The 15,605-nt window shown below is 38.7% G+C and overlaps 1 protein-coding gene across 4 annotated transcripts in view; it reads right to left on the bottom strand.

Annotated features, from left to right (window-relative positions):
• si:ch211-167j9.5 (tyrosine kinase receptor Cad96Ca) overlaps nt 1–15,368 on the bottom strand; it is a 55,868-nt gene extending 40,500 nt beyond the window's left edge. Inside the window, exons 1-2 of one of the 4 annotated variants that reach the window (XM_039757105.1) lie at nt 8,222–8,415; nt 4,286–4,534 (exon numbers count right to left, since the gene is read on the bottom strand). The gene's annotated coding sequence lies outside the window, so the exon portion shown is untranslated. Of the gene's footprint in view, nt 1–4,285; nt 4,726–8,221; nt 8,416–15,171 lie in introns of those variants that run through there. The other 3 variants (XM_039757102.1, XM_039757103.1, XM_039757104.1) reach the window with 3 other exon arrangements.
• Between the last annotated feature and the right edge of the window lie 237 nt (nt 15,369–15,605).

The following is a 15,605-nucleotide window of genomic DNA, read 5'->3' on the forward strand; positions in this document are numbered from 1 at the left end:
CTTTGCTGGGCAGGAGACCACAGTTTTGCAGACTCGTTCATGATATCAAAAGTCTCAGCGATCTTTGGAGGTCATTCATATATTATATGATATATATATATCAAAATACCCGCGCCTCGCAGCGGAGAAGTAGTGTGTTAAAGAAGTAATGAAAAGAAAAGGAAACATTTTAATAATAACGTAACATGATTGACATTGTCATGAGTGTTGCTGTCATATATATGCCTGCCTAAATAAGTCACCTCGCTTTGCTCTTACTTTTTACCGTTCATTTAATCATGGCTAGTGGCGGAAAAATTATAAAATGGAAGGAGGATGGCTTTACCAAAACAATTATTGATGGCGAATCGATTATTCATAAAGCTTGAATTGGTGATCTGTTTTTCTGTGTTAACCTCATATTTTTCATACTTCTTCTCAAACTAAGGTGGTGCGAGGGTAAAATGAATTGGGATCGCTGATCAATGTAATCTGCTTGTAATGCAAAGTGTGATTAAATGCATTATTTTTTAACACGTTATGGAGCACATGCATCGAAGCTTCTCAGCTGTGCTTGTGCTAAGAAAAGGAAAGTTTTAAAAATAGCGTAACACGATTGTCAATGTGACCTTTTGTAAGTAGTGCCTGGAGGATTCAGTGTGTAGAAACTCTAGAGACAGCGTGTGTATTAACTTGTGGATTTTTCTGTGAGTATTTGGTGGCAGTCTGACAAAGTTGCTTCGAAGACGGCGTTAGCCGCGGAGCTCAGCTCAGAGCGAAATTAGATGAATGGGAGGGGATATGATGACGTGACTCCCCCACCCGTCTCTCGGAATTTGCATTAGCACACCCCTTCACCTACAATTTTAACTTAGTTACAAAGTGATCAAAACTCTCGTTTATATCCTCGTCCTCTCATTAAACTTGTATCCCGCATTACCTGTGGGCATGTGAAACGCCAGCGTAGCCTGTCTATGAACTTAATTTAAAGTTTAGGTTTACACCTTGCTTTCTTTTAGGTAGCATCACTCATGAATATGGTAGTATATGTCACTCGCTCGCTTCTTATTGTTTAGCTGCCTTCTCAATTATATAATGCATGTTTTCTTAAGCGCTTTTTGGAGGTCTTCCTGGTTTTCTACGCACTGCGTTGACAGTCAGCTCACGTGATTACGTGGGAGGCGTGATGATGTCAGACGAAACTCCGCCCCCCCACGTCATTCCAGCTCAACTCAATTACAGATAATGGAGAAAAATACCTTCCAGTTATGACCATTAGGCGTAGAATTTCGAAATGAAACCTGTCCAACTTTTGTAAGTAAGCTGTAAGGAATGAGCCTGCCAAATTTCAGCCTTCTACCTACACGGGAAGTTGGAGAATTAGTGATGAGTGAGTGAGTGAGTGAGTGAGTGAGGGCTTTGCCTTTTATTAGTATAGATATATATATATATATATATATATATATATATATATACAGTATATATATTTATTAGAGCTGGGCAAGGATTAAAACTATTTTAATTATAAACACGATTAATCACAGACAATCACATTGTTGTGTGCAAAATTCAATAATGAACTCAAAAGTAGTGTATTGCGTGTAATTAGTTTGCAAACACTTTAAACAAATAAGGTGCTCTTTAACAGCAGTATTCCCTTTACGTAGTAGCAATTAAAATATTTCTTGTAAATCTCAACTTAAACATTAATGTAATCAAATCAAATATAAAACCAAAGCTATTTTCCACTGCCAGGGCATCAACATTTTATTTAGTTTGTTGTAGAAAAACAAGTTACCCTCAGGGTCCAGAGCCGCGATCGCAACATATACTGTATATACAATATATATAAAAATAAGGGCGGCACAGTGGCGCAGTGGTAGCGCTGCTGCCTCGCAGTTAGGAGACCTGGGTTCGCTTCCCGGGTCCTCCCTGCATGGAGTGTGCATGTTCTCCCTGTGTCTGCGTGGGTTTCCTCCCACAGTCCAAAGACATGCAGGTTAGGTGGATTGGCGATTCTAAATTGGCCCTAGTGTGTGCTGGGTGTGTTTGTGTGTGTCCTGTGGTGGTTCCTACCTTGTGCCACATGCTGGGTCATTCTCCAGCAGACCCCTGTGACCCTGTGTTTGGATTCAGTGGGTTGGAAAATGGATGGATGGAGTTTATATATATAAATATATAGAAAGAGAGAGTTATTGGTGAATCCACTGTATGTTGGCCCAGTGAGTCCTGTATGGCTACAGCCAATGCCAGATGGACCACTTGCCCATCCCAGAGTATATGCACACACACTTTTATACCGGGGCCAAACTAAAGCCCCCCAGTTTAACTAACATGTATATCTTTGCCATATAGGAGGACAATGACAAAGCCAAGGTGAGAAAGTACAAAATCAGACTGGAATTCTGTAGTCGCAAGGCAAAAGCACTAAACAATGGCCAACTGTGTCATCTCAGGTTTAACTTGTTCATCTTCTAATTAGTTTAACTGAAAATACCTGTCATGTAGTGGAGGTGCCTAACAAAGTCTTCAATTTATAATGTTTGGACATTTTCGTAATTTCACTCCTAAAAAGCAAATACTACAGTTGTCAGCTTGTTCCTCTATTGTTGACTACTTAAACCAGTAAGCAAAATGCTTAGAAATAAATATATGCAAAAAATATATAAGACTATAAGCTAAGGAATATTAGTAAAATATTTGAAAAGGCTTTAGCTTGAGGAGATACAGAATGCCAGCTGCAGACGGCATTGCTGCTGGGTCACTTGGCTTCATTACCAACAATGCCATCTTCCATGCTGTGTGCATTTAGTGTGACTGCACCTGAAGACATCTGTGAATTATGGCACAATATATATTCAAATATGTGGATATTATAGTTGCCTATGCTTAATGCAATCTTAAAATGACAAAGAAAACATTACCATATGCATCATTAACTTAGACATTAAAGCCATCACACCTCCATTTTAGCGTCAACATGTGACAGAGGAAAGCATTCAAAGTGGCAGAACCCGAGTTTGAATATGAAACTCGCACAATCACTTACCATAATTTAATTTCTATATGTAAAAAATCAGTATGGAAAAGTCCACACAGAACTTCCATTTAATTTCAATTTAGCAATACCACAGGAAATCACTCAACAGATGATTTTACAGTATAACAAATTGTACTGTGCAATAATATACAATTATATACATAACTTATATAATACTTACTATGAACACAAACAAATGTAGAGTCAAATGAACAGGAAATTGAATCAAGTGAATAACTTCAGTAATATTTAATTTGAAGATAAGAACGTTGAGTCACATGAAGTAACCAAGCTGCACAGACACACAGACTGGTTGAGGGGGGCTTACTGCCTCTATGCACGTTGATCTTTACAGATGTGTATGTGGTGTCTGTGTGTGTTCATGAGTGTGCATTTCTTTCTTTTTATCAACCAGCATGTGCTAAGGTAGGGCAAACAAACTGTCAGCTATCTTCACTTATTCATTTTTTGGAGTGTGTGTGCTTGCATGTGTGCGTACCTGTATATTTAAATAAATAATGTATCTCAAAAACTACTTCTGAAAGAACTTTAAAAATCAATAGGTCTGATCACAAGACTAAATGAAGCAGATGGCAAAAGTCTTTCTTTAAATTAAACTTTTTCTGCTGTAGTTGTCATTGGACATACAGTACATCAGACTGTTTCTGAAGGATAATGAGGTAAGGACTGGACCAAAAGCAACAGGCCTGGAGCCTTTAACAACTGGTTTAGAAAAGATCACCCGATTGTTTTGGAAGTTATCACCGTATATAGGTTTCTACAAACACAATGCTAAAATCAACTTTTCTCTGCATTTTAAAGATCATAGTATATCAGAATCAGAACTTCATTCAGTAGCAAAATTTTGACCCCACGACCAAACGTCCATTTACATGAAAGTAAAACAACACCGTCACATTATTCATTCATCTTGTGAACCTGCTTACTTTAACACAAGTTTGATGGGGTGGCTGGGGCCAGATAGATAGACAGACAGACAGACAGACAGATAGATAGGACAGACAATTATTTGTTCCCAAAGGTGAAATTAAAACACAGAGCAAGGTTATTCATAAAATAAAACAGAAGAACTGTTGCAGTTTTGCTAGCAAATTTTGAAAAGTAGAAAGATTTCTTGTAAAACTTTAGTAAGCCGTACCAGACTACAGCCCTTTCTAACTTCCTTTACATTCGCACTCACCCTACAGACCGTCTGCATCACTGATGTTGTTGTTTTTATCCTTTTATATGACGCAATCATCTTACCAGTGCAGCATGTTCCCCTTTTCCAAACTTTTGGGATTCTTCACTGTGCACTTCTCATCTGAAAACCCTGGCCTCTTCTTGCTGACACTCAGGTTCCATTTCCTTCTTTGCTGACGCACGCTCTGTTTCTTGTGCCAGCTGTACGGTTTTGTGGGAGCTCCTAGCTGGCTTGTCAGCACACTTCTGTCTCTTTCACTTCTCTCTCTTTTTTTTTATTCTGGCATTCACATGAGACTAGCTATTATGAACCTGTGCACAAAGTTTCATACCATTATTTTATTTTTCTCTTTTTCATTTCCTTCCCTTAATTAAGTTAACCTTGTCATCTAATTACAAGCAGTGGTAAGCTAATAACGTTCTAAAACTCACGTCAGTTTTTAGGAGTCAGTTCCTGTGCCATTTAAAGATTTAGTATTTATTTTATGGCATAAAAAAATAACATGAAATAAAACTACCATGAAATTCATCAAAAATACAAAATAACCAGCTTACCGATCGTTATACCACAATAAACAAAAAGTAGGAAAGATTATGTAGAAAAGACACAATTAAGTATACCAAACGAACAGAAAGTGTAAAGCATAAATCAATCTTTTAGTGCAGAAGAACCAATCTATAAACAGAATAACACAGTATATAATTACACTAGTCATGCAGTAAATATATACAAGTATAGAAACATATCATAACATTTAAGTTTATATAAAAAAAAGTCTTGATTTCCATTCAGACATTTGTCGACTGCCTTGTGCTGTGCAGGGACTGACTCAGCTTGTTTCAAATTCCTTCTGTCAGCTCCCGTTTCTGATTATTGCTAGAAAGTTGGATCAACTGTGAGAGTGCCTGGCCTCATACAATTATTTAAAACTTAGTATGCTGTGCCCTGAAGAAGAGATCTTTCCTTGAAACATGTCGGCCAACACATTGTATCACATTTAAGGGTCAGGAGTCCAATGAAACGACTCCCAGTAATTGCTCAGTGCCACACGATCTTCCAGGCCTTCACTGGTCCACTCATTGGGCTCCCACTGTTTTTCATTTGTTATATTCATTTGGCTTGCAATTTTAGACACCCTGTTTATTTTTATTACCCCTCCCTCACTTTTTAAAATTAATTTTCTTTGAAGGTTATTATTCCATGTCCTTTGGTATGTTTATTGGCACTTGCAATCTTTCAACCATTTCACTTTTCAACTTTTGCACTCTTTGTGGAAATTGATGCATTGGAATCTCATTTAAATATACATTAATGTTTCTTGTGTTTCCTATTGCAATGTATTATTAGTTACCAATTGTTTTTTTCTTCAGTTTTTGTATATATTACTTTTTTCTTATGTAAAATTGGTTTCTTTTTTAATAAAAAATAAAACGTATATGGTTCTATGTATATTTACTGTATGAGTAACAGAATTTTACCTTTTTCAGTTTATAGATTGGTTCTTCTGTAATAAAAGATTAATTTATGCTTTACATTTTCTATTTGGGTAGTATACTTAATTGTGTTAACTTTCATGCTAATTCTATATAATGGATAAAAAAGCATGGCCACCATTTCAAACTCAGAATTTCCACAGTACGCTGACGGATTCTGCAATACTGATTGTCACACGTGTGTGCTCAGTTTCTTTGAAATGCTAGCTGTTTGCTTTATTAAAATGCTGCACAAGTCTGACAGGTGAAACAAAAAATGTCAGCTATGAACACTGCATGGGAAAAGGGGAAGATTATTATTTTAAACATGATCGAGCTGATTTGGACAGTTAAGCCGCGGCGAGCTTACCAGTCACAATGTGTCAAGAGTAAAGCGCTTTTTAAACAATTTTACAGACAAGAAAGGTTTTAAAGTGAAGGACATCTTTCATTTGGGCTCATTCTCTCATGTCTTTAAGTGGCGGAGTGCAGCCAAGAAGCCATTTGCAGGTTTTATTCATATAATCTTAGCAAGTCACAGTTTCCAGTGGTGCAGCCTGACATATCCAGTGACTCAGTCCAGGCAGGCGATTTGAGTTAGTCATATGTCGTAGGTGAGGCCGCTGTGTATGCAAGAACTGACAACTAGTGAGCCCTCACCCAGTTTAACGATACATATAATGCGACTATGAGGAATAAGAATCTCGTAAACAGAAGAGAATCTCATCTTTCTGACATCTTGAATTTTATGCACCACGATAGAATTAAAAAAAAAAGGGTGCACAGATTGGGGCTGAAGTCGTCACATCTGTAAAGTATTTGTACAGCCATGGCTCTGTTGGGCAGCCCGTTATTAGCTGTCACGATGTGTGGAGCTTGTGATACCACACAGTTGTCTAACTTGACATACCCTGTTCATTTCTAATCATGTAATCGGACATACTCAGGCGACGAGATCAGCAACTGCAGTCATCAAGTTTGACATTTCCTCCGATTAGAGGTTGTGTAAGGCGCCACTGGCCTAAGGAGTCATTTCAGTCCATTACTGAACCGGTGTAATCCAGTTCAGGGTTGTAGGGAATGAAGCCTATCCGAGTAGCATTGAGCACAAGGATGTGACATTAGTCCATCGAAGCGCACACTTACTTATTTACAGTCATTGAATCAGGGCTCAGTGTGAGACAATGCACTGTGCCACCATGCCATCCCCATTTGGCTCACTAAATGGTGCAATATGTCAGTCAAACACTGAGACACAATAGTCGTGAACATTGACACTAAGTTCCTCAACATACCTTTTAGAAGGACAATGAAGATTCTGAGCTTCTCAATGCGTTTATTCAGAGATGATGTTCTGGTATCGCAATGTGGAACGTCAAGGTCTTTCGATGTATGCAGCAGCAAAGTGACTGACAGCCCTTGATTACAAGTATCAGCAAAATGAGCTACTTTGTGGCTTTCACTACTTTGATGTCAAATATAGAAATAGCAATAAGAAAAGCTCAGTAGATTCTGTCTTGTGTAAACATCAGTCCTCAAAACTTACTTTGCGCCACTCCACTCCACTGATGACTCTAAGGGAATTTAAATATATGAGAAAAACACAGCAGATGGGCTTCTTCCATAACCTCTAAAACTGAATATCAGGTGCCATTTATCTGAAGTCAGGAATTGTGGGCTTAACAGGAGTGTGCATGGCAGTCATTACACTAAGAAATTGCAGTGTCTCAGCAGTGTGAGTTTCCTTTTCACAGCTTTAGGGGTTGAGCTTGATCAAACGGTCTGCACATTCCCCCCATGGCTGCTTGAGGGTGATATAAATTGGCAAATCTAAGATGTTTGTGTGCATGTACTTACCCATCACTCTATTTTACAATAAATAATTCCTCAAAATGAATGAATGGAATATTCAGCATTTATTTAAGGTGAGAATGGTTCATTTATGGGGCCAGATCATGGATGATATACCATGTGTTCTGGTGGTTTTTGCACTTAATGTTAGTCACATGAGGTTCCTTGTATGATGCCTCTGTTGGTGCAATACGCTGGGGTAAAATGTGATTAAAGATTTACAGAGCACTCTCGAAGTGGACTGGGCCTGAAACAAGTATTAAAACAATAATAGTTTGAGTAAAACATCTTCCACACTTTTTAAAATGCAGCTTGAAACCAATTACCTTATTTAGGCCATGTCAGTGACAGGGCACAAAGAAGGGGAAAAGGTTCTGTGCCCGTCCCCAAAAACCGATAAACAATGCCAAAATACAGGTGGGCACCTTGGTTGCTTGAAGTGTTGCCATCTTTCTTAGGTGTTCTCTTCCCAATGGTTTTAAAGGTAACAGTCATGTTTAGGGTGCCCCATGTATGGTGGGTCTGAAGTGTTTTTGGCCATAAGAAAAGCATTTTTAAATGGAGCTTCCTGCCAGAAAATCCTGCCCACTATGCCACTTGTGCCCACTACTGCAGCTCCCCTAACCCCATAGAGAAGTTCCAGGTGCAAAATCAAGGTTTATTATGATAAATTACCTTGCAAAAGGCTTCTTTAATAATCTCAATCACCAATTCAGATTCTTTTCTCTCTTGCTTGCTTGCTCACTTGCTTCTTCTCCTTTCCTCCCAGGTGAGTTTGTCCGTCCACCACACCCAACTTGCCTGGATGAGGCTGTGAGGCTTCTTTTATGTTGGACCCAGGAGTACTTCTAGTGCTAGGGCATATTCTGATGGAAGTACTTCCGGTTTAATGAAAGTCCTATAAAAGAAGGATAATGAATGCCTGCAGAAAATCCTGTCAGCACCCACAGAACCTGACAAAGCTGCCCTACAGGACTGCATTTCCCAGCGTACCTTGCAGATGTTCATGTGGCCCTAGCCCAAGGATGCTGCCATATAGCATATCGGGAGGGCATGCAGTCCTAATAGTTTGCTTCCCCCAAGCATCACACAAGCCTCACACTAGTTGAAGGTCTTTGGTCCATCACTCCGAGACAGCAAAGTGCCCACCTGTATTTTCTGATTTTTTTTTTTATCATTCTTTGTACATGAGCAAGTAATATCTTGCCCTTCTAGGTGCTCCCTAACTGCCATGGCCTCCTGGCTAGGTTTGGTATTGGAACCCATCCTGAAAGGGACGGCAACACATGCATGCCATCCATTACAGTATTTTTATATATACAGTACACAAACACACACATACACATATATACATATAAATATACACATATATACATACATACATACATACACACACATATATATGTAAATGTATGTATATATGTATGTAAATGTATGTATATATATATATGTAAATATTATATATATATATATATATATATATATATATATATATATATATATATATATATATATATATATATATATATATATATATATATATGGTTGAAATAGTTTTACTGTCAAATAATGCAAAGAGTACGCAACACGTGTTTCGCCCTAATTCTGGGCTCATCAGGTGTACACACTCACTGCACTCCCTCCCGGGAATCGAACCTTGGCCGTCAGCAGCGAAGTCTCTCACGTTGCATGTGTGGTTCATTTATTTGACAGTCTGTAGATCGGGGTAATTACATTCAATGCATTCGTAGTCTGAATCACAACCTGATTGTGTGGGTGGTTACCTACCAGGTAACGCTCGTGATTGGTCAGCAAGTCAGCTAACGTCCGCCACGGTGCCCTCTTTCACGGTGCCCGAGAGGGAGTGCAGTGAGTGTGTACGCCTGATGAGTCCAGAATTAGGGTGAAACACATGTCACGTACTCTTTGCATTATTTGACAGTAAAAACTATTTCAACCATTCTATGATCTGCTTCTCGCAACTGAAAGAGGGCACCGCGGCAGACTTTAGCCGACTTGCTGACCAACCACAAGTGTTACCTGGTAGGTAGCCACCCATACAATCGGATTGTGATTCAGACTACGAATGCATTGAATATATATATATACTGTATGTATATATATATATATATATATATATATATATATATATATATATATATATATACTGTATATATATATATATATATACTATATATATATATATATATATATATATATATATATATATATGTCATGCCTAAGATGAATACGATATTCGCGAGATACAAGTTTAATGAGAAGACGTTGGGTATAAACAAGACTTTTCATCACTTTGTAACAGAGTTAAAATTGCTGGTGAAGGACTGTGCTTATGCAAACGAAGATGAGATGGTCAGAGATAGACTAGTGTTTGGCACAAACTCAGCAAAAGTGTGAGAAACTTTTAAGTGCCGGGTCTGAGCTAACATTAAATAAAGCCGTGCACATTGCGAGATCGCACGAGATAACACAAGCACAGCCGAGAACCTTCAATGCATGTACTCCGAGCGGCTCACGTGAACTGACTGTGAACGCAATACGCAGACAACAGGTAAGAGCTTCAAAGAGCGCTGAACAAAAAACGCATTACGCAATTGAGATAGCAGCAAAAGAATATGAAGCGAGTGACGCATACGAGCATATTCATAAGTGCAGCTACTGCGGAAACAAAGCACACGGTGGAAAAAGTCAATGTCCAGCTAAAGGAAGACAGTGTAAAAAATGTGGTAAATTGAACCACTTCGCTAAAGTTTGTAGGACTGGGAAAGGTAAACCCGTGCATGCAGTGTGTGATGTCTCAGATAAAGAGGAAGACGAGCTGCTTATTGATGCAGTAAGAGAGGAACAACCCTCTGAATCTGAACAAGCCTTTGTAGACATATCAATAGGAAAGCAAGGTGTAAAGCTTAAGGTTAAATTAAGTTCATAGACACGCTGCCGCTAAATATTCGCAGGCATATTCACAACTTAATACCGGGAATGCCTGTTAAACATCTTACATTCATGAGTACTGATTTGGGTAGTGAACACTTCGATGAATGAAACCTGTTATCTTTACAACGGTTGACAAACACGGAATGTAACTTGAACACAACACATCCTCCAAATACGAACCTGATTGAAACAAATTATGATAATCAAATCCTTGATGACAGCAACACTCATAACAGTGACAAAACAATTACTTTGACAATCATGTTATGTTATTTTTAAAATGTTTCCTTTTCTTTTTCATAACTTCTTTAACACACGACTTCTCCGCTGCGAATCGCGGGTATTTTGCTAGTATATATATATGTTGATGCCAGAGGTCAGAGGAGAATCGCCAGACTGGTTTGAGCTGATAGAAAGGCAACAGTAACTGAAATAACAAGCCATTACAACTAAGGTATGTAGAAAATAATTATTAATACATAACACATTGAACCTTGAAGCAGACGGACTATTGCAGCAGGGGACCACACCGGGAGCCACTCATATCAGCTAAGAACAGCCAGCTGATGTGACATATCACATGGGCTCACCAAAACTGGATAACAGAAGATTGGAAAGATGTTGCCTGGCCTGATGAGTCTCTATTTCTGCTGCGACATTCAGGTGGTAGGATCAGAATTTGGTGTGAACAACAAGACAGAATGGATCCATCCTCCCTTATATCAACAGTTCAAGCTGATTGTGTTGGTATAATTGTGTGGGGGATATTTTCTTGGCACACGTTGGGCTCCTTAGTCCCAACTGAGCATTGTGTAAATGCCACAGTTTATTTGAGTATTGTCGCTGACCATGTCCATCCCTTTATGACCACAGTGTACCCATCTTATGATGGCTACTTCCAACAGGATAACATGCTATGTCACAAAGCTCACATCATCTCAAACTGGGTTATTGAACATGCCAATGAGTTCACTGTACTCAAATGGCCTCCACAGTCACCAGATCTCAATTTAATCAAGCACCTTTGGGATGTGGAGGAATGGGAGATTTGCATCATGGATGTGAAGCAGAAAAATCTGCAGCAACTGCGTGATGTTATCACGTTGGTATGGACCAAAATCCCACAAGAATGTCTCCAGGACCTTGCTGAATCTACGTCACAAATATTTTCACCAGTTCTGAAGGCAAAAGGAGGTCCAACTCTGTACTAGCAACGTGTACCTAATAAAGCAGCCAGTGAGTGTATATACAGTACATATATAAATAAACAAACAATCATAAGCTGTTTTTTTTTTTTTTTTGTTCGCCAATCAGGCAAAAGTGGCTGAACCAGTTTTCACAAAATTTTCATGTGCGTTGCTGCTGCTCTAACTTAAACCACAGCTTGTTGGTTGTATCAGGAGAGAAGTTGTGATTGGAGGGCAACCCAAAATCCAGTGCTGATGTGGGGACTACAGTTCCCATCAGGCAGCAGGATTGCAATGTTGCTAGTGAGGGGATGCTGTTATCAGTGCACAAAGAGTTTCATACTGGCCAAAACGAGATCTCATCTAAGACCACAGATCTGACTGATGCAACAGGGATAGTATGAGGGATGAAATGAGTGGGAGATATGTGAAGCCAAAAAAAAAAACTAGCCACAATCAAAACCAGATAGATAGATAGATAGATAGATACTTTATTAATATCAAACCAACGTTTCTTTGAACCCAAAACAAAATCCAAAATGAAGTCAACGACGAGCAGAACTTTGTGAACTGGGAAATCAAAAAGACTTGAAGCAATCGGGGAAAAAAAATGTTATTCACAAACTCAGAGAGACAACCTTTAAACTCTTCATGTAATTGACCCTTTCATTTCCCAATTTTTGAGGCCACACTCCTGGCAACTGAGACCCACGTCATGACGATGGGATCCACTAAATGACAACAGAAAAAAGAAAATGGCTTGGCAACAAAATACTAATAAATTACGAGCACTTCCAAATCAGAATCCCTGATTTTTAACCCCACCTTGTTTAGGTCAAAGGATAAAAAAAAAAGAATGAATAATACAAATCATAACACAGATACAGCATTTTCTTTTCATTTAACTTGAATGGCAATTTTATTCCCTCGCTGGATTACAGCTTGTACAACTTTTTGTCTCTTCGTGAGTTGTGTTTAGCCATGTAGAATTTCCTACAATACAGTTTTTTCCCCATTTATTTTCATCTAGGCCCTCTTCTGAGAAATATATTGGTGCAAAAGTGGCGTATGGAGTTGCCAAGCTGTTAAGGAGCGATGTTCTAAAAAATGTTTAAAACTCTAAAACACCCTTTGTAGTGAGCTTGGTGAAACAAAGTTCATCGTCAGTTTCACAAAATTGTATGTGAAAGGAAACTTGACTGCTTTGTTCTCTGCTACCTATTATTTTGTGATGTTTTATTATAAGCAGGCTCAGAAAATACATGGAAGGATATTATATATAAACAACAGTATGAAATTTGTATCACTGGACAAGGACAGTGGTGTCCTGCGGCGTGTTGGTCAAATATGCAGATATGAATTTCATTAGACTGAGCACACGTGATAGTAACTCTGAAATGAGCTGATGACACTACAGTTTTTAATAAAAGCAAACCTTTACACAACTGAAAAAGCCAATGCTACCATACACCGGTAAAACAGAATGAAGGGCAATTTGTTTAGCGCTAACCAAGTCACCGTCCAGATTACGGTAGAAAGAAAGCAAATGGGAACAGCGTGACTGTCTCTTGATGGAACACATGTATTTCAGTCCATAATGAGGCAGTTAGAATTTTAGGTTTGGATGCCCATACAGCATTGTGATTTGTCGCAATTTTAAATCACTGTTGAATGAATCATCTGCCCTCATCTTTATAACATTATTGATTACAATGACTGGTGCTGTCTCCTGTAGTAATATGGAGACCTGCAGCAATGTCCGTGAACTCCAATCTCCCTCAGTGGCCCTACTTTAGATGCTTTCTGTGGTCTATAGGTTCAATTATTCAATAAACCATTCGGTTTATTAATGTGTGACCAAAACATCTAGTTGTGAAACTACACTAAATTCAGAAATACAAAGAGGGAGAGTTCTTGGTTCCCACCTAACAAGGAGTTACAGGAATTATGGAGTTCAATCATACACAAAAAGAACAAATTCTGAGAGCAGAGAAGTTTATAGAGAGGCAGTATAGATAGCAGATGGGACGTTAGCATTTCATTAAGGATATACTGTATGTATTTTAGTAGATTAATCTTTATTGCTGTCCTTCTCACCTTTCAGTCTTAACAAACTGCAGTGAAAGGACACCTCAAGTCAAATACAGCACAAGTATTACCGTGTTCATTTATTCCCTCTGTCCTCTTTATTAAAAAATATGAAGCTCTGAACCAAAATATGACTGACTTCACTCCATTGATTGGCTCTGGCACACTCACCAGATGGCTTTGCCTTTATCCAGAACAGAAATAAAGCATTTAATTGCTCCGTTTATGCAAGACCATCCCACAACCTGCACCATCATACTACCACCACCCGGATGGTCCTGCTTTGCCACATTTCCTGGACATTCTTCCAAGGGTGCAAACTCTCAAGGCCACTAGAGTACAAACAGGCTGGGCCACTCACAGTCAATGACCTTCTCATTCTTGAGGTTGAGTTGTGTATTTTGATTCACACCCTTGCTCAAGGAAGGTTCATTTTCACTCGTAGTGCCCATCTGTTTTTTCAACTAGTCTGACAAATGTGACAGACTTTACTTGAAGAGAAGTGAGGTGGAATATTTGCTATTTCAATTTTGGACTAAAACTTGTACTTAATCTCATCTTCCTGTAAAACACCATCTGCATATTCCTAAACAACTGCTGAGTCTTCATTTTTGTACTTTTGTTAAAATTGATAACATAGCCAGGAAGCCTCACAAAGCCCAGAGACAAACCAGATTATTTTATAGTGCCATAAAGCAAATTTAATATTATGGCTGCCTGCTGTAGCCCACTCATGCACATACCCAGACTCATTCAGGGCCAGCTAATACATGCTTCGTGATGAGTAACCGGAGAAAAACACGCAAAGTCAGTAGGACATGCGGCAAACTCTACAATATTAGCGCACCATGAGAGTGGATCTGTCAAATGAATGTGATAATCACAGCACCACCATTTTAAGGCAACTTGTTTCACCTTAAATTGTAGAACCACCAGGTTATGGGGGTAAAACGTCTAAGCAGTCTGTTTCTTTTCCTTTATTAGTAACTAATTAGTAACTAATTAGTAGAAATTAGTAACTAATTTCTGATTATTTTTGTAAAGGGCACAGAATGTTTGTACAGGTTTAAGCACACTATATATACTCGTATATTCACCTGTAAGCCAACACACTCATTCATCTTTGTTCATCACACCATTGAAGTCGTCTCTCCTGCCAAATCCAGTTGATCATCACTAAATCATCAAACGCTAATTTCCACACAACACAAAAATCCCCTATATGGCGGTTCAGAATTTCTGTCTCACATGCTTCCCTATCATTTACAGAACATGAGAAAGTCAGAAACACACAAGACTCTTTTTAATGGCAGCTGAAAAAACATCCCATTTAAAAGTCTCCTACCCAGCGACAGCAGCCGTCTTCATGACAGAAATACACAGAAATTAACTTACAGGAAATGTCCATCCTCAGTCCCTGGAGCTGTCACAAGTGTCCTCCCATTCCTGTGCCATCAAGCACTCTAACAAGTGCATTTTGCTTGAAATGGTCTCTCTGCGGAGATGGCAGGACTCCACCACAAGGAAGCTCTGTGGTATTTTGCTGAGCAATAAACGTCTTAATTTAACTGAGCAGCAACTCAGGACCACAGTGTGGAAGAAGAAACCTTTATTTAGTGCAAAGTGGTGACCTAATTTAGTCTGCAGAAAAGAGGCGGAAGTTTGCAATTACGAAAAAAAAAAAGTGTCAACTATAGTATATGGTTAGGATTTTACAAGAAGGGCTAGCTGTGTGTGTGCGGGTGGTAGAATGGGTTAATGGCGTATGTTCTGTCTTTTCTCCCTAATAAATAGAATAGCAGGTTTGAAGATTAAGAAAAAAATAATAA

The sequence above is a fragment of the Polypterus senegalus genome, chromosome 6 (genome assembly GCF_016835505.1).
Source record: "Polypterus senegalus isolate Bchr_013 chromosome 6, ASM1683550v1, whole genome shotgun sequence".
NCBI classification, from domain to species: Eukaryota; Metazoa; Chordata; class Cladistia; order Polypteriformes; family Polypteridae; genus Polypterus; species Polypterus senegalus.